The 18,293-nt window shown below is 47.1% G+C and overlaps 1 protein-coding gene across 1 annotated transcript in view; it reads right to left on the bottom strand.

Annotated features, from left to right (window-relative positions):
• Window positions 1-18,293, bottom strand: part of GFOD1 (Gfo/Idh/MocA-like oxidoreductase domain containing 1) — a 100,915-nt gene that overhangs the window by 26,800 nt on the left and 55,822 nt on the right. The gene's annotated exons all lie outside the window — the stretch shown is intronic.

Genomic DNA, 18,293 nt, shown 5'->3' with positions numbered 1-18,293 from the left:
GTATGGTTATAAATTATGTGATATAATATTTATTATACATATAATGCACAGTATACATATCATATATAATATGCATTATATAATATGTACAGTATATATAACACATATAATATGTAATATGTATTATATATAATATACATTATGTATATGTAGTGCTTATATACACATATATATAAACATACATACATACATATATCTATATAAAACATTAGCCCTCCTCAGCTTCTCAGTTAATGGGAACTTCTCACTTTCCTGCCAGCCAGGGTTCAGATGAGCCAGCGCCCCAGAACAAGAACCATCAAGGGGCATTCAGGGACTCAGTCTTTTTAAAAAATCTCTTCATTGACAAAAAAGCTGCAGACATTAGTCGACTCTGCTCATTCTCTTTATTTCTTCTAGTGCAAAGCATGAGCCAGTGAGTAATAATGCCAGGCATTTGAAAGAAAAGGGCTGCACAGGCACTTTGGAAAGCAGGCAGATTTTTTAAGAATGTAAAACATACATCAATCCTAAAGCCCAGCAACTCCATTCCCAGGAATGCACCGAAGAGAAAGCCATCTAGCAACACAAAAGACCTGAACATGAACGTTCATAGCGATTTACAAAAGCCCTCAAACTGGAAACGACTCAATGTCCATTAGCGGCTGAATAGATAAAGAAATTGTGGTACACCCATAAAATGGAATCCACTCAGCAAGAAAAACAAATGGGTTCCTGAGACATGGAGCAAGATGGAGAAATGTCAGACATACTAGGCTGAGTGGAAGAAGCTAGATGGAAAAGGGTCCACACTCTATGACTATTTATCTGAGACCGTTCAATGGTCAAAGTAAGCTGTCACGACAGAAAGCACAGCAATGGGGACCAGGGCTGGGGCTGGGAGGGTGGAATATGGACTCCAAGGTCACTTGAAGCTTTCCAGAGTGATGGAAATATTCTATATTCTGAGACTGGGGTGGTGTTACATAAGCACATACATTTATTAAAACTCAAACTACACACTTAAGATGAATGAATTTTATTGTATGTAAAGCATATATCCATTAAGAAAAGAGAGAAACAAAAAGGAACAAAGAAAGAGAGGCATGTGTGTGTGATGTCTTCGGCATTTTCCCTGTTGGGTAGGCCAAGGCATCATTTCTCTTTCTTCTAAAATCCTCTACACAGTAAATCAGGTAATCACTAAGAAGCTGAGTTTCACCCTAAAGGCATTATCATCTATGAAACTGTGAGAATGCAGATTTTCATGCAGAGGAGAGACCTCTGGTCTCCTGATCTACTGCGGAGAGAGTGAAGACTTGATAAAAAGTGGAGGCTCTAGAATAGACACAGCACAAGCTAGGACATGGAAGTGGGCACAATGCTGGGGCCAATATCCTGCCAGTACACAGCCAATTAGGGGTGGAAAAAAATTTAAACATGTATTTATCAGTTGGCTTCCCAAGTAGTATGGTGGTAAAGAATCCACCTACCAATGCAGGAGACACAGGAGACAAGGGTTTGATCTCTGAGTCAGAAAGATCCCCAGGCAACCCACTCCAGTATTCTTGCCTGGATAATTCCCTGGACAGAGGAGCCTGGTGGGCTACAGTCCATGGGGTCTCAAAGAGTCGGACATGACTGAGCACACAGTCATGCAAATTTTGTCTCTGCCTTGAGATTTCTGAGTATCTCCCCATCACCCAGGACCCTTTTCTACCTTCCAAAGGTCCAGAAAGTAGAAGGCTTGGCAGCTCCACAGCCAAATTCCAAGGTGGCTTCTATGCTGATGGACTGGTGCCTGACTACCCTGGATGGGGATATATTTTAATGGCTCCCCCACAGGAATGGTATGAGTCAGGAGTAATCTACCAACATACATTGATTAAAAGCGCACACATTTGGTCAGAATGGAGTGCAGCCAATGGAAAAACACAAAAGCAGGATTTTTTTTTTTTAGCCACATGCCATACTCTTAAGGGACTTTTCCACTTGTGAGCCCTGCTTTGACCCTAAATGCAGACTGGTGTCTTACTCCCAGATCAATATTTTAATTTTTACTTTTTGGGATCTTAGCTCCCTGAACAGGGATTGAACCTGCCTTCCCTGCACTAGAAGACAGATTCTTAACCACTAGACCACCAGGGAAATCCCTTCTAGACCAATATTTTAAATGATGAGAAAAGGGAAGAAACTTGGAAGAACAGAGAGAAAACCACATTTGGTACCTGGAGGCCAGGGATGAGAAGTGGGAACACTACGAGGCCCTAAGCAAGAAACTCTTTCCCAGGGCAGGGGGACTCTAACTCTCCATCCTAATAAGTAAAGTGAGATAAGAGACAGCCTTCTGTATCACCCCCTCGAACAATTAGTCTCTGCTGCTCAAGTATGAGGGGAGGGGTAGGAAACAATGGTGGTGTGTCCAGTATCTTCAGCAGAGATTATTTCTCAACAGGTGCTTGGAGAGCCAACATCGAACACTTGTGCAGACCCATGGACCTACTGCCAGAGGAAATAATTCTGTTTCAAATTTCTTTATCTGCAATGAAGCAGGAGGGTTCTGATTCCATTTAGTGAGGATTATTTGACTGGAGATGTTAGACTTCCCTGGTGGCTCAGTGGTAAAGAACCCGCCTGCCAATGCAGGAGATGCAGGTTTGATCCCTGGGTAGGGAAGATCCCCTGGAGAAGGAAATGGTAACCCACTCCAGTATTCTTGCCCAGGACATTCCCACGGACTGAGGAGCCTGGTGGGCTACAGTCCATGGCTCACAAAGAATCGGACACAACTAAGTGACTAAACAACAACAATCTGACTGTAGATATTAGCTTTGTATAAGGTCAGAGCCTCACTGTGCCTGAATTAGATAGACTTAAATCCTCAATTCCAGAAAAAGAGAAAAGGGGAGCCATGAGAGAATGAAGGAGACTTGAAAGATATGATTGCCAGGCTTAAGGGGAGGACTTGTTTGAATACTGATTTGAAAAGGCCGGCCATGAGGAGACGTTCTAGAGAGAATCAGAGAAATGTGAATCTGGGTTGCATAGTGAATGAGAGTGAGTGATTCTTGTTAATTATTATTGGTCCAGTAGTGGCCTGGTGGCTAACTGGAAAGTGAGGGAAGGAGGGAACTAACAGATGCTAACTTAGGTATTTATAGGTAGAATGTCATATCAGAATTTTGGATGCTGCTGCTGCTAAGTCGCGTCAGTCGTGTCCGACTCTGTGCAACCCCATAGACGGCAGCCCACCAGGCTCCCCGGTCCCCAGGATTCTCCAGGCAAGAACATTGGAGCAGGTTGCCATTTCCTTCTCCAATGCATGAAAGTGAAAAGTGAAAGTGAAGTCGCTCAGTCATGTCTGACTCTTAGTGACCCCATGGACTGCAGCCTACCAGGCTCCTCCGTCCATGGGATTTTCCAGGCAAGAGTACTGGAGTGGAGTGTCATTGCCTTCTCCCATTTTGGATGCTACTTAAATATTTAAAATTTTACAGAAAAAGGAATGATCTGAAAATTAAATTAGGAAAACAAGTCTTAATAACAGCATCAAAAAGGAAAATTACTTAGAAATACATTTAAGAAATGTAAAACTTGTACTCTAAAAACTCAGGGAAAAAAAAAAAAACACTGAAAGAAATGAGAAGTGACTTACCTAATTGGAAAGATATCCTATGTTCATGGATCAGAAGACCTAATATCACTAAGATGCAATACTACCCAAACTGATCTACAGGTTCAACACAATTTGTATCAAAGTCTCCCTTGTTTTTTTTTTTGCTTTTTTTTTTTAACAAATTTATAATCTGATCCTAAAACTCATATGAAAATACACCCAGAAGAGCAAAAACAATCTTAAAAGAACAAAGTTGGAAGACATACACTGATTTTAAACTTAAGACTACAGTAATGATGATGGCATGGTACTGTCATGAGGACAGACAAATAGATCAATGAAATGGAATTGAGAATTCAGAAATAAACCCTCACACTTATGGTTAACTGGTTTTCAACAATGGTGCCAAAACCATTCAATGGGGAAAGAACAGTCTTTTCAACAAGTGATGTTGAAACTAGATATACTCATGCCAAAGAATGAAGTTGGACCTTTACCTCGTACAAAAATTAACTCAAAATGAATCAAATCCCTAAGGACCAAAGCTAAAACTAACCCTTGTGTTAGCAGGATATGACCATGGCATCCAAATTCCATGGAGTTAAACCTCCGTTCTGCCACTTCCTTGTTATGGCCAAGTAGATGGCTTAATTTGGCTGAGTTTCAATGAAGTTACAATCAACCTCATGGGGTTGTTACAAAAGCTATATTACGCAACACTTCAGTTCAGTTCAGTCGCTCAGTCACGTCGGATTCTTTGCGACCCCATGAACTGCAGCACACCAGGCCTCCCGGTCCATCACTAACTCCCGGAGTCCACCCAAACCCATGTCCATTGAGTCGATGATGCCATCCAACCATCTCATCCTCTGTCGTCCCCTTCTCCTCCTGCCCTCAATGGTTCCCAGCAACAGGGTCTTTTCCAATGAGTCAGCTCTTCGCATCAGGTGGCCTAAGTATTGGAGTTTCAGTTTCAACATCAGTCCTACCAATGAACACCCATGACTGATCTCCTTTAGGATGGACTGGTTGGATCTCCTTGGAGTCCAAGGGACCCTCAAGAGTCTTCTCCAACACCACAGTTCAAAAGCATCAATTCTTCTGCACTCAGCTTTCTTTGTAGTCCAACTCTCAACATCCATACATGACCACTGGAAAAACCATAGCCTTGACTAGACGGACCTTTGTTGACAAAGTAATGTCTCTGCTTTTTAATATGCTGTCTAGGTTGGTCATAACTTTTCTTCCAAGGAGTAAGCATCTTAATTTCATGGCAACACTGGCATCTCCCAAAACATGAACTCAGGCCATGTGAGTTCACTGTCAGCCATGTTCTTGGTACAAGAACATGTAAGCTACTGAATGTACGTGTGGACTTGGGTGCAAAATGTAAAAGGCCACTTCAAGATTTAAAAAAGAAATTCCAATTTACAAAACTTGGTTTGAATTCTCCACAATAGATAATTTTGATGGAATCTGTAGTGTAAAACAGTTTGTTTCAAAGGGCCCAAGAATAGCATCCTGGAGACTTCTGAGCCAAATTCTACCTGAAGACATTGCCTGTGGAGCAACCAGCACTTAAAATTTTGAATCTGGATGCTTTAACATGAGGTACCTCATCCCAGTGAACCACAAGCCCCATCATTTCTTAATGTATATATGTGTGCATGCTCAGTTGTGTCTGACTCTTTGCAACCCCATGGACTGTAGCCCACCAGGCTCCTCTGTCCATGGGATTTCCTAGGCAAGAATACTGGAGTGGGTTGCCATTTCCTTCTCCAGGGAATATTCCCGACCCAGGGATCGAACCCATATCTCTTGCGTCTCCGCACTGGCAGGCAGATTCTTTACCACTGTGCCACTGGGAAGCCCTCCTTTATTGCATAACCTCAGGCATATCTCACTTGCTTACATCACTGTCTGGTCCTTCAAGGTGATTAAGTTTCTACACTCTATCTCAAATGCAGAGAAATTTTTGTTGACTGTCCAACTTTCTTCTTACAAATGTCTGGAGAGCCTCTTCTTTTATTTTTCTTTTTTAAGACTTTTAAAGTTTTGGAAGACTTTAAAGTTCTTTTTAATACTTTCAATAACTTAAAAAATATGTTTCTAAAATATTTTAAAAGATAACACAGACCAGCCCTGTCCCAATGGAAGTATCACAAAAGTTATAAGTGCAAGCCACTTGTGGAATTTTAAATTTTCTAATAGTCTCTTTACCAGCTGAGCCACCAGGGAAGCCTTAAATTTTCTAATAGTCTCATGAAAAAAGTTAAAAAGAAACATGTTTTATACTCTTCTTCCAAATGAAGTGCCTGGAATCCAGTGCGTATTTTACATTTATAGTACATCTTCATTTGGAATGGCTTCATTTCAAGTACTCAGCAGCCACACATGGTCAGTGGCTTGCGAATTGGATGGCACAGATACAGAAAACCAATCACAGACCATGCACTGTGAGACCTTAAAGGAAGAAGTGGGGTTATACAGGAAAAGAACATCAACATTAGAAACTATTTAAGTGGCAGATTCTGGGGCTTTGGTGGTCACGGTGGTGACAAGGATCATGTTGAAGTTTGAGATGGAGTGAAACTGAGATCATATGATTCCAGTGCACAGGGGAAGAGAGGATATTCAGAGCTTCCTTTTCTGCTATGGTTTCTACTTCCATCCTCCCTACTCCATGAATCGGCTTCCCAGGTGACCCAGTGGTAAAAAAAAAAATCCACCTGTTAATTCAGGGTTCAATCCCTGGGTTGGGAAGATCGCCTGGAGAAGGAAATGGCAACCCACTCCAGTATTCTTGCCTGGGAAATCCCATGGACAGAGGAGCCTAGTGGGCTACAGTCCAGGGGGTCACTGAAGAATCAGACATGACTTAGTGACTAAACGAACAACAACTCCATGCATGTCGGGGGTGGGACAGGACAGGGTAGAAAGAAAAACAAAGAAGAATAGGTGGGGCTGAGCGATCACCACTCCTATTATTCATCTTCACCTCAAGCTCGGGGCCCCACTCAGCAGTGGCCTGAACTCCTGGGGGGTGAGGCTCTTCCTACTGATCCTGACTCCCGCTCCCCAGCTTCTGAGGCACCTTCTCCAGCTCCAAAAACAGGCCTTCTGCCTCTGCTCCTCAAGGAATATTCTGTTCTCCCAACTGTGATATTTTGGGTCTTTTTGGCAGGAGGTGGGCTGGACAGGGGCGGAAATAACTCACGAATGTTCTCTGAACAAGGAATCAGGAAAGTACAGACATCTGGCCTCAGGATTTCGCTGGCTCCAGGGACATCACGGTAAAGCCACTAACACTAATTGCTTTCACGTCTGCTCCCATTTCTAGTGGAAACAAAACGCCTCCCTGGCTAATGGAAAACAAAAAGTCTGCTTGCTGTTTGTTTACCACATTATGTAAGAGTTCTCACTCCCACCACTCCTACCCCAGCCCCCACCTTGAAACCCTTTACAAGCATCTTGCACAAAGCCAGTAGGAACCCCCCATGCACAGAGCAGACCCCCGCATTCCTGCTGGGACTGCAGCACTCCCTCATCCCAGACTAAACCAATGCAGGGGGTCGGGGGAGGCAGCAAGGAGACCGAGACAGATGGAAAAGGGAAGGAATCCTACTTCTTTTTGATTCACACCTCCAGGAATATTTCTGATCCCCTTATTTGACATGAAGTGCCAAGATCTGAACCTCACCTTCTGAATTCAGACTTCTGACTGGCAAAGAAGGGAAAAATACACATCCATCTGAAATTGGGGTTTAATAAAATGGACTCTCAACCCATTGGAGCTAACACAATTGCCCTTTAAAATGACATGTAGTGGCTCACTAGGAAGTATTCTTCGACTACTGTGTTCTAGCTTGGTTGCCTGGGTTTACGCCTGTGGTAGGATTTATTACCCAACATGCTCTATCTCCCCACTGGTCACTGGCAGGACTGTATCTTACACACCCCTCTATCTCCAGCCCCAAGGAGGGGTCTCAGCAAAGCCTGTGTGCAGTGCTTAGTCCTGTCCAACTCTTTGTGACCCCATGGACTGTAGCCTGCCAGGCTCCTCTGTTGCCAAGAATAAAAACTGTTTCCCAGTATCCCTTGCAGTAAATTGGAATTTGGCCATGTGACTAAGTTCCAGCCAATAGGATATGAGTAAAGTGTAAATTTCCCATGGTGCAATTCTCCACCTCCCCCCTTCCTGTGTGAATACTGACAGAGGTGAGGCCATCTTGGGCCACAAAGCCAAGGACAACTCCCCAGGGATGATGGCGCAACAAGACAGAGGCTCCTGGATCCTAGACAGCGTGGAATATCAGACCTCTTTCAGAGGGGCTGCTGTGAAGAACAAACTGTTATTTTGGAACTGGGTTATGGTAGCTAAAATTACATGCTTAGATTTGTTGAAGGAAAGAAAGGACAATACCCCTAAAACAGAGAACCTCACTGTAATGGTTATTTCGTGTGTCAGCCTGACTGGGCCATAGGGCGCCCAGACATGAGGTCAAACTTTATTCTGGGGTATCTGGGAGGATGTTTCTGGATGAGATTAACCTCTGAACTGGTAGACTGGGCAAAGTAGATTGTCCTCCCCAATGTAGGTAGGCCTCATCTAATGAGCTGAAGACCTCAGTCTGAATGCTGAGTAAGAGGGACCTCCTCCTGCCTGACTCTCTGAGCTGAGACCTCTGTCTTTCCCTGCCTTTGGACTCAAATATCAGCTCTTCTTGAGTCTCAAGCCTGTTGGCTTTCAGACTAGAACTTACACTGGACTTGGACTGGAACTACATCACTGGCTCAGCCGGGTTTCCAGCTCACTGACTGGAGCTTTGGGACTCAGCCTCTGTAATTGTGTGACCTAATCTCCTGTGAGCCATCTCTTTTTTAACTCTTGGCAACCATGGGTCCAGGTGAAAGTTTATGGTTCTGTGACTAGAGAAGAAGGAGAGAACTGACTTGGGGGAGGGGAGGGATAACCAGGGGTCTGTGCTACACCTATAATATTTGCTGAGACCCATGGGCTGAGACAGAGTGTTTATCTCCACAAGTTGGAGATAAAAGTGGTGTGTAATAAGTGATCCTGTCAATGGTCAATGGAGAAACAGACAAGGCATTGTCTAATTACACCAGACTATGAAATATAGATAGACAGATATAGACACAGATATAAATCTATCTCCAATCAGTTCTGATTCTCCAGAGAACCTTCATACAGCCACTATTTGGCTCTCATTCTGAGAAGCCAGCCTCTGGCTCTTCCTACCTCTCTTACTGCTGCAGAATCCCACATCCCTGACAAGATTACAGGCTCCTGGGATGCAGAGATACATCTTTTTCCCTCACTTACTTTTGTCTCCACCTCCCTCTATACGCTGCTTACTCCAGGCTGGACACAGAGCAGCACTTCTTGGCCAGACTGACTTAAACACCTGAATAAAGGATCATATTAAAAACAAAGCCGTTTGTCTCCTCTCTTTGGAGTGTCTTTGCAACACCCTGTTGCAATGGCTGAGAATACTGTCCAAGATGGCCAAGTTCAGATGGCTTATCTTAGCATCAAAACCTTCTCAAAGCAGAGGTTGGGTTTTGTATAAATACCTTCAGTGTGGCCATGAGGCTCTAAGTAGCAAAAGGAAAACTGGAGGGACATTAATTTGGAGGAAAATTAAGATGAAACCAACGGGGTTCAGGGGATAAGCTATTGCAACAGGATTTAGTCAGATGGCTTTTCCTGAGTCACTGAGCTGCACCAGGAGAGAACAGCGGACACAAACCCTTTGTCTAACGTGGCTGGTGATGAAATAGACAGGGTGACTCTGACTCAACTCAACGCCCTCCCTCCTCACACCCTCCCAACTGACTCTCCAAGATTGCCCAACCAGAGAGCAGAAGTTCACAGAAGCGCTCTTCTTGGGTCAGCTCCCAGAGGATGGAGTGCTTGGCTTTGCTCCCAGATAAACTGTGATCCGGCGAAGGTATGCGAGAAGCGTGCCCTTCGCTACCAGATACCGCAGAAGAGAGAGCCGCCAAGCGCCCCTCAGGAGCGTTTGTCTCCAGGTAGAGAATGTTTGTGAACTGACAGTTTCGCTCTCCAGCTGAGGAAATAGCTGGCGGGTCAGAACACAATTGAACATGACCTTGGGCCCCAGCTAGGCAGGCGGAGGTTAACTGCCTCTCCTCCTCGGGCTGGAGGCAGGCAAGGCCCATCATCTGCTTGTGCCTAATTACATTTTCTGCACAATACAGCAAGCGCCTTATCTCGGGCAGCAAGGCCAGCTTCCTCTGATTTCTCCCTCTGGTTTGAAGCAGAAGTTTGATAAGGGGCACATTTCACTTACAGGAAAAAAAAAGAAAAGAAAAGAAAACCACTGTTAATTGTGACGAGACGGTATTTTGTCTACCTTCCAATAAAGGTTTGTATTTGCCCGTGAGAGTCTGCCCATGTGAACTTGGCAGGGAGAAAAGAGAAGGCAGCCACGAGAAGGAGCTTAGGTGAGTAACTTAGGACCTGAGGGAAAGTAAGACAGTGGGTCAGAATGAAATCCTGCCACAAGCAAACGAAAGATTTCATCAACCGGAGAGGCCAGCACAGACCTCGAGCTCTTCACCTTCAGCGTCTTTAGTGTCCGCCTTGGTTGGGCTGAGACATTTGCTTACTAAAATGTTCACTTATCTGGGGATGACTTTATTGCCTTTTGCCTTCAATCTTTCCCAGCATCAGGGGCTTTTCTAAAGCCTTTTGGAGCAATGACACATATTTATTAATTTGTTTTTGTCAACAACCCAGAAAAACCCGAAGAGGACAATGAAACTCTGAGTCCCATCAAACATCCATCACTAAGTTACGTGACGGCTATCTAGTAGTATTTTTATGTAGGAAGAGGGGTAGATTTATAGGTAAGAAATAGCCTAAGAGTGAGTTTACCATCCAGCAGCTTTAGTAAAGAGGATTCTAGTACTGGAACTCAACAGATAAGAAAGAAACTGAAATGAAACAGAATCTGCTGAGTTCCTGAAAAGATTCCCGTTTTGAGCCTGGCAGGATCCTGAAGGCAGCATGGGCGTCCAAGGCCAACTGAGGCAAATGATGTCAGAAAGGCAGGTGTGTGGTTAGTCACCCAGTCATGTCCGACTCTTTGTGACCCTTTGGACTACAGTCTGCCAGGATCCTCTATCCAAGGGATTCTCCACACAACAATGCTGGAGTGAGCTGGGATCTTTCTGACCCAGGGATCGAAACTGTGCCTCCTGCATTGGCGGGAGGATCCTTTACCCACTGAGCCATCAGGGGCTTCTTCAGAATGGCAAGTAACTCAGGGAAATAAAATCCCAGGGCCTAAGAGGTCTGAACTCTTTTCCCTGACATTCTGGAGACACCCCTTCGGTCAAGATAAGGGAGATGTGCTCTGGATTCAGTTGCCCAGGGCTAGGCTCTAACACCCAAGGTGGTTCATTCACCCTGCATTTGGGTGGATTAGCTGACCTCTGAAGAAGGGATCATGTACGCAGTGCTGGTAAATTCCGACAGTAACAAGGAAGGAGGAGAGGAGGGCACTGGTCACCAAGGATGCTGGCAGAAGGAAAGTGGGGAATAGTGTGAAAGCTCAGGATTCATGTCAGGGGGCTCCTAGGAGAGACCAACGGAAGTCTCAACAGTCTGGATGAAAAAGGAGAAAGAGCGAAGGAGGAAGAGGAGGGTGGGAAGAAAAGACATGTCTGGCTGCCCTGACACTGAGAACCAAAACCTAACCTACCACCTGACCCCACCCCTTACCCTCTGTCTGCACAACTAAGCACCCATCTTTATTAAAAACACCTTGACTTGAAGGTGACAGCGGAAATGCTTTCAAAGTAACCAGGGCCTCGTGCCTTACAGCTCAGGCTCTCACCAGGCAGAGCTAGGGCCCTCCCAACAGCCAAGCTCACGGGTAGCTGTCTCAGCCGCTGGCCTTGCCTCCCAGCCCTGCCAGAGGAACAAGGAGCAACAGATGGAAGGTTCCAGACAAAGGGACAGCTAGGACCAGAGAAGCCAGCTGTGAGAACAGCAGCTCCGGGCTGGCCTCTGGCCGTCGGCCCACCTCGTCCGCTCTCAGTTCTTCCTTGCTTACCTCGGCGGCCTCTGCTCAGATGCAGGGACAGAGGTCCCCTGGGGACCTCCTGCCACTCAGAAAGGTCGGCAGATGGCCCCACGGACAAAGGCCTGTCCTCCTAGCCTGCGAGAGGAACCACGCTTGCGGGTGAAAGACATCTCGGCATTTTCTTCTCCCAACAAATTAAAGACCTCCCCCCGACAGCCTCTGGTCAGAGAGCTGGCTAAGCCTTTGTTTCCGAGGCTGCACAGAGATGCTCGGCACACAGACTTTGGAACCAGGATGTCCAGTTCTGGCTCTGCCGTGTTCTCAAGTTCTTCGTGCCCTTGTTCTCTCCTCTGTAAAATGGGGCGAATACTCGTAGCTACCTTAGAGCTAATGCAGGGATTAGAGGAGAAGGTCCTCAAGGAGTGCCGAGCACAGTTCCAGGGCCCAGGAAGGACCAAGAGGACCACTTCTACCACTAATATCACTGAACCCATAATGCACGTTAGGGGCCAAACCGTGTCCCTGGAGATTCAGATGCGGACGTCCTCACCCCCAGGACCTCAGAATGTGACTGCACTTGGAGACAGGGTCTTTCAAGAGGTAATTAGTCACGAGGTTGGGCCCTAACCCAGTATGACTGGCGTCCTTAAAAGATGGAGCGATTAGGACACAGAGGTGTAAAGAAGGAAGTCCATATGAAGACACAGGGAGAAGGTGGCTGTCTACAAGCCAAGGGCAGAGGCCTCAGAAGAAACCAACCGTGCCAACATCTTGACCTCAGATTTTTAGCCTCCAGACAGTGAGGAAATAAATGTTGCTGAAGCAACTCCATCTATGGTACTCTGTCATGGCAACCCTGGCAAACTAAGACACACAAAGGTTGACTCTTATTTTAGCAGAACTGATGTTCAGCCAGTGTGAATCCATGTAGAAGCAGAGCCAGCATGGCATCTGACTGGTGATATCAGATATAAGGTATTTTTAACATTCGCCCCCTCCCCACCTCTTGTTAGTCTTATCCCAGTGGTGCCAGTCCTTGGGTGAGAGAATCAGCCTTTGGATGCACAATCAGTGAGAACGTGTCTGCTTTCCACTCCCCTCATCTTACCTCCCTTCTGGGCTCACGCAGTCCAGAGCCCCGCAACATCTGAGTACCTCTGCCTCCTTTCTTTGAAGCATGAAAGTTGCAACACAGAAGCAGTGAAGAGGGCTCCTCCGAGCAAGGCCACCACCAAACCCGCATCTGAGAAGCCCTTGGGATCCTGTCTGCCTCGGAGAGTGCAGCATCTGAGGGATGTGACACGGTTGCTATGACGACAAGCACGCTGTTTGCTCAGTACCGGTCAGTCCTCGAGACGGTCTCAGTGGCATCCACTGTATGCACAAGAAGCCCAGGGAAATCTGAACTGGGCAAGAAGTTGTACTAGAGCACCGAGTGCACCCAGGCTGATGGCCCCCCCACCCCAGGCTCTGTCATCATGTTAGCCTTGGCCATCCCGTCCCCCAAAAGTCTGCCCCCTGAGACTATTTTCTGCTGTTTCCTGGCATGCTCTCTCTCTCGTAGGTTTCAGGCCAATGGTTTGGTGGAGCATTTGCCCACGGTGCCCTGACCCTTTCACACTCCCTTGGGCAGCTGGAGAAGGGAACAGGGGTAAACTTTCAGGCTCACAAATCCTCCTGGGACAGGCGGCAGGGGTCTAGGTCACCGCTTGCTGGGGACTGTTTAACTGTCAGTGGCCTCCACTCTCTCCTGCCACCAAGGTACATGGGCCCGGCCAGCATCGGCCAGGACAATGAAGAGTAACAAACATGCATTCGTCAGCCAAGGATAACCAAAAGAAGAGGTCTGGTCCAAGAATAACTATCAAAATCTCTTCTAATGGAAGGTACCCATGGAGACATTGAGTCCAGAAGCGCTGGGAGCTCCCACATGGCTGGAATTCAGCTCTTTACTCTCATTATCCAAAGTAAGCCAAGGGTGAGGCAACCTGAAAAGAATGTCTGAGCATTCTTTGGCCAAACTGGGGGTGGGAAGGAAAACACCGCTCTGAAGCATGCAACTAACTGTCCCCTCCCACCAAGCCACACCAGCTCCCACCGCCCAGCCCGTCCGACAGCCTGCACTCCCCTCAAACAAGACGTGGGTGAACCAACCCACTGCAGAAGCGAACAACCTGGTGGATCAGCCCCCAAGACTCCGCTGAGCAAACCAGGCTCAATCTCAGAGTTCAGTTTGGCTCTGTCTTTGGAACACATTACTGAGAAGTGCCTTTGGGAGTTATGCAGCACAAAGATGCTCACTGCAAAGAGGCCAGTAGGAAAGGTATAAGAGGGACTTCCTTGGTGGCCCAGTGGCTAAGACTCCATGTTCCCAATGCAGGGGGCCAGGGTTCAATCCCTGGTCAGGAAACGAGATCTTACATGCCACAACTACTACCCAGCGCTGCCAAGTAAGTATTTTTTAAAAATTAAAAAAAAGAAAAGGAATGAGATGGATCAGCCCCTAAAACATCCCAGAAATCAGGTTCTGGGGTCTACAGGTGACGTTTTCCTTGGCTTAACAGTTGCCAAAGCAAACCACAATTGTTCTACAAACAGAGAAGGACTTGTTAATACCAGTCCCAATACTTTTGAATACCACTGGACTTGTTAATACCAGTCCAATGCAACTTATGTCTACCGTAGAAGCCTTCCACCTAAAAGAAGGCTTCTCTGTCCCCTGGTCAGGCTAACTGGCATTGAACCATTCCTAAGCACGCCCTGGTATGCCAGGGGCTCTGGGGAGACCAGCAGAGAAAGACAAAGCGCAGCCCTGTTCACTAGCATCTTGCCCTGTGGCCGGGGAGAAGGCATGTGCATATTTGGGAATGACTGGAGATGGCAGTGCGGTCACACGGGACGGAGGCCCAGATCGCGTGACACCGGCATCAGTGCTTAAGAATTTGGAGAGCGCCCGAGTCAGCCAGCCCCGCCGCCCATCCACCCAGCTAAACACAGCTCGCCAGCAGAGACTGGACAGGCTGACCAGCCGAGCTGCTGCTCTGAAACGGGGTGGGAGGGCCGTTTGGCAGCCCAGGGTGGTCACGGCTGTCTCTGCCCGGACACCCTACCCAGCACGCTGTTGGGGACAGCAAGCCTGAGAGCAAACCCCGGCATCGCCACTCACCCCGTGCATGACCTCAGGCCCTTCTCACAGGATCCCCGGGGCCTCCACAACTCCCGCTGTCCGTGGAGACGGACAGACAGCATCCACGTCACTGGGGGTCGTGGAAAGGGCCTGGCACGCAGGAAGCGCCTGATACACACGTCAGCCGTCAAGACCACGGGCCCGGACTTGTAAGGGCGCCCCTCAGCTGATGCCAGCCATCAGGATACTCAGACTGAGGCGGGAGACAGATTCAGTCAGAGCAAGGGATTTTAATTTTAAACAAGACAAGGGAGGGAGGTTATTTACGCAACAGAAACAGACCCACAGACATAGAAAACCAAGTCAAGAAGATAAACCAGGGTTACCGGAGGGGAAAGGGAGTCGGGGAGGGATAAACTGGGAGCTTGGGATTCACAGATACACACCGCTAGGTATCAAATAAACAAGCATCTACTGCATAGCACAGGGAACTGTATTCAGCCTCTTATAATAACCTACAATGGAAAAGAATAAATATATAAACACGTATAACTTAATCACTTTGCTGGACACCCGAAACTAAGGTAATATTGTAAATTAACTACATCCCAATTTTTTTTAAAAAAAGGCAAGAGAGGGAGAGGCCCTAGCCTGCCATGAATATGGTGTTCGTCAGAAAAGGCTGCAACTCAGAGGGTCGGCCATTGTCACCCCAGCTCGCGTGGCTGGAAGCAGAAGGCCACCTGCTGTGCCCACGGGTGGCCAGCAGCTGCAGTGTCCCAGCAGGGAACAGACTCGGCCTTGAAGGGACAGGGCAGCAGGATGATGTCCCAGGACACCCAGCGGCAGGGAAGGAGCCCACCTGTCTACTACAAGGACTCACTCTTCACGGCCTGGATTCAGGTCGCTCCCCAGCATGTGGCCCTTCTTGGGAACGACACTTAAAATATGCTTCAGAGGCTGGACCCAGACACCCTCCCTTTCTTATGTCCTCTGAAGAGTTGATCCCCCACCCCTCTTCCACTCTTCCCAGACCTTGAACACACGTGTCTCCTCACGAGATTGCTCTAGCACATGCCTGCTCACGGGCAACGTGAACTTTCTTTGCAGCCTGTCCGCCCTGCCCTTCCACCCACTGAGACCCTTCATCCTCGACATCCCCTCCATCGGAGGGCATTCTCTCTATGGACATGAAGGCAGCATGGTTGAGTCAGCCCATCCCCTCCACCCACCTTGTCTTGGCCACCCCAGCTCAGAACACAACACAAAGCTCTCAGCACCTGGGTGCCACCAGGGGTGGTCCGGCCCCACAGGTGGCTGCAGACCTGGGACACCTTCCCATCCTCATCTTCCCTCAAGGTGGGGCATCTGTCCATGTCTGGGACCACAATGGAGTGGGGAGGATGTGGCTTTAAGTAACAGACCAGAACCTGTGCGGTTTGGCTTCAATATCTGGGCAAGTTGACTGATTACATGGCTCACTTCCCCAGCAGGCAAAGATCTGTTTTGGACCATGGAAAGGACTAAATGAGATGATGAGCGCAAAGCATGCAGTTTAGCGTTTGGCACATGAAGGCCACATACCTACCCCATCATTAGCATCGTTATCTGTATGTTTATTAGGATCAATGGTCAGTTTTGTATTCATTCATTCATTCAACAAACATTGACTGTATGTTTCTAGCATCAACCATGTGCCAGGGACACATGGTCCCGTCATTCCTTCTGGAACTTAGGGTCTAGTTGGGGAGTCAGTGGAGAAGCACGTAAACAGAGAGAGATAGCATTTCAGGTCATGGAAGGTCTGGGAAGTAATCAAACGCAGTTTGTGACAGAGAATAATGAGAGGGGACATATTGTCAATAGCGAGACCAGAGAAGCCCTCGCTGAAATGACATTTAAGCCAAAATCCTAAGGATGAGAAAACGTGAGAGAGGAGGGACAGCACACAGGATGGTCCTGGGGTGTGTGGAAGCGTGGCGGGTCCAAAACATGACAGGTCAATCTGACCAGTAAGTCATCACAGAGGAAAGTGTCCCTAAGTGAAGGGGGGAGAGCGGGCAGCAGACAGAGCTGTCGGCCACAGAAGGAGGTTTGATTCTGATCCGAAGGGTGATGGGAAGGCCCTGAAAGGTTTTAATAGCTGTATTATACTTTCTTCAATTATTCACAGCAAACATTTCTATCTATCCATTATTGAATACTCCACATGTGCCAGGCTTTGCAGTAAGAGTTTTACGTGCATTATCTAAGCAACATGGCAATGTGGGTACGAGGGGACAGAAAGGTGGACAGACTGGAGATGTCCATGAGAGTCAAGAGTGGTTAGGCTTCACTGGGAGAATGAATGGGACCCAGGGGAGAAACCAGCTCAGACACGGCCATTGCAGTAGTTCTCCAACTACTTACATGAGCGTAACTATCATCTCCACGACTGTCATTTAACCAAAGGACAAGATTAACTCAATTAGTCAACTTATTTATAAAGTACCAACTATGAATGTGACACTTTGAAGGACAATGTGTTCAATAAGAAGCATGTGCTAGGCAACCCTGCACTCCAGCGTATTCTAGGACTCCACGCTGGGTATTCCTACTGCCAATGGCTGAGACTAGAAATAGTTTCCAAACAACCTGACAACTGCCCAGTAGTCCAACTGATTTAAGGCAGCTCCAAGAGCAAGTCTGACCAAGGTCCACGTAGTCAAAGCTATGGTTTTTCCAACAGTCATGTATGGATGTGAAAGTTGGAGCAGAAAGAAGGCTGAGCACCAAAGAACTGATGCTTTGGAACTGTAGTGCTAGAGAAGACTCTTGAGAGTCCCTTGGGCTGCAAGGAGATCAAACCAATCAATTCTAAAGGAAATCAACCCCTGAATATTCATTGGAAGGACTGATGCCGAAGCTCCAATACTTTGGTCAACTGATGAAAAGAGCCAGTTCATTGGAAAATGCCCTGATGCTGGGGAAAGATTGAAGGCAAAAGAAGAAGCGGGCAGCAGAGGACGAGATGGTTAGGTAGCATCACTGACTCAGTGGACGTGAATTTGAGCAAACTCTGGGAGACAGTGAAGTACAGGGGAGCCTGGCATGTTGCAGTTCATGGGGTCACAAAGAGTTGGACATGATTTAAGATTTAATGACTGATCAACAACAACAACCAAGAACAAAGCCAGGAGACAAATCTAGAGGCACCAGTGCTGTTACCAAGGCAGCGATGCCACTGGTACAGACGGCGTTACTCAGCCTGGAAGGGTTCTTATGGCGTCAACCAGCCCGTCAAAGACCCGGGACAAGGTCAGCTCAAAACAGCAACAAAGCCATCAGCCCTGGGACAGCTTCTCATAAATGCAGCAGGTAAAGAAATCCTGGGACATGGAGTTCTTTCCAGCACAGCTTGAATAATGCCATCCGTCACCACATCATTGTTGAAACAATAACACGTGTCTGGTCTGGGAGCCTGCTGGGAGATGATTAAGTTGAAAGAGTATAATCT

Source organism: Dama dama, chromosome 7 (assembly GCF_033118175.1).
Source record: "Dama dama isolate Ldn47 chromosome 7, ASM3311817v1, whole genome shotgun sequence".
In the NCBI taxonomy this organism is placed as follows: Eukaryota; Metazoa; Chordata; class Mammalia; order Artiodactyla; family Cervidae; genus Dama; species Dama dama.
The sequence above is the reverse complement of the archived record's forward strand: the minus strand, read 5'-3'. Positions and strand labels throughout refer to the sequence as shown.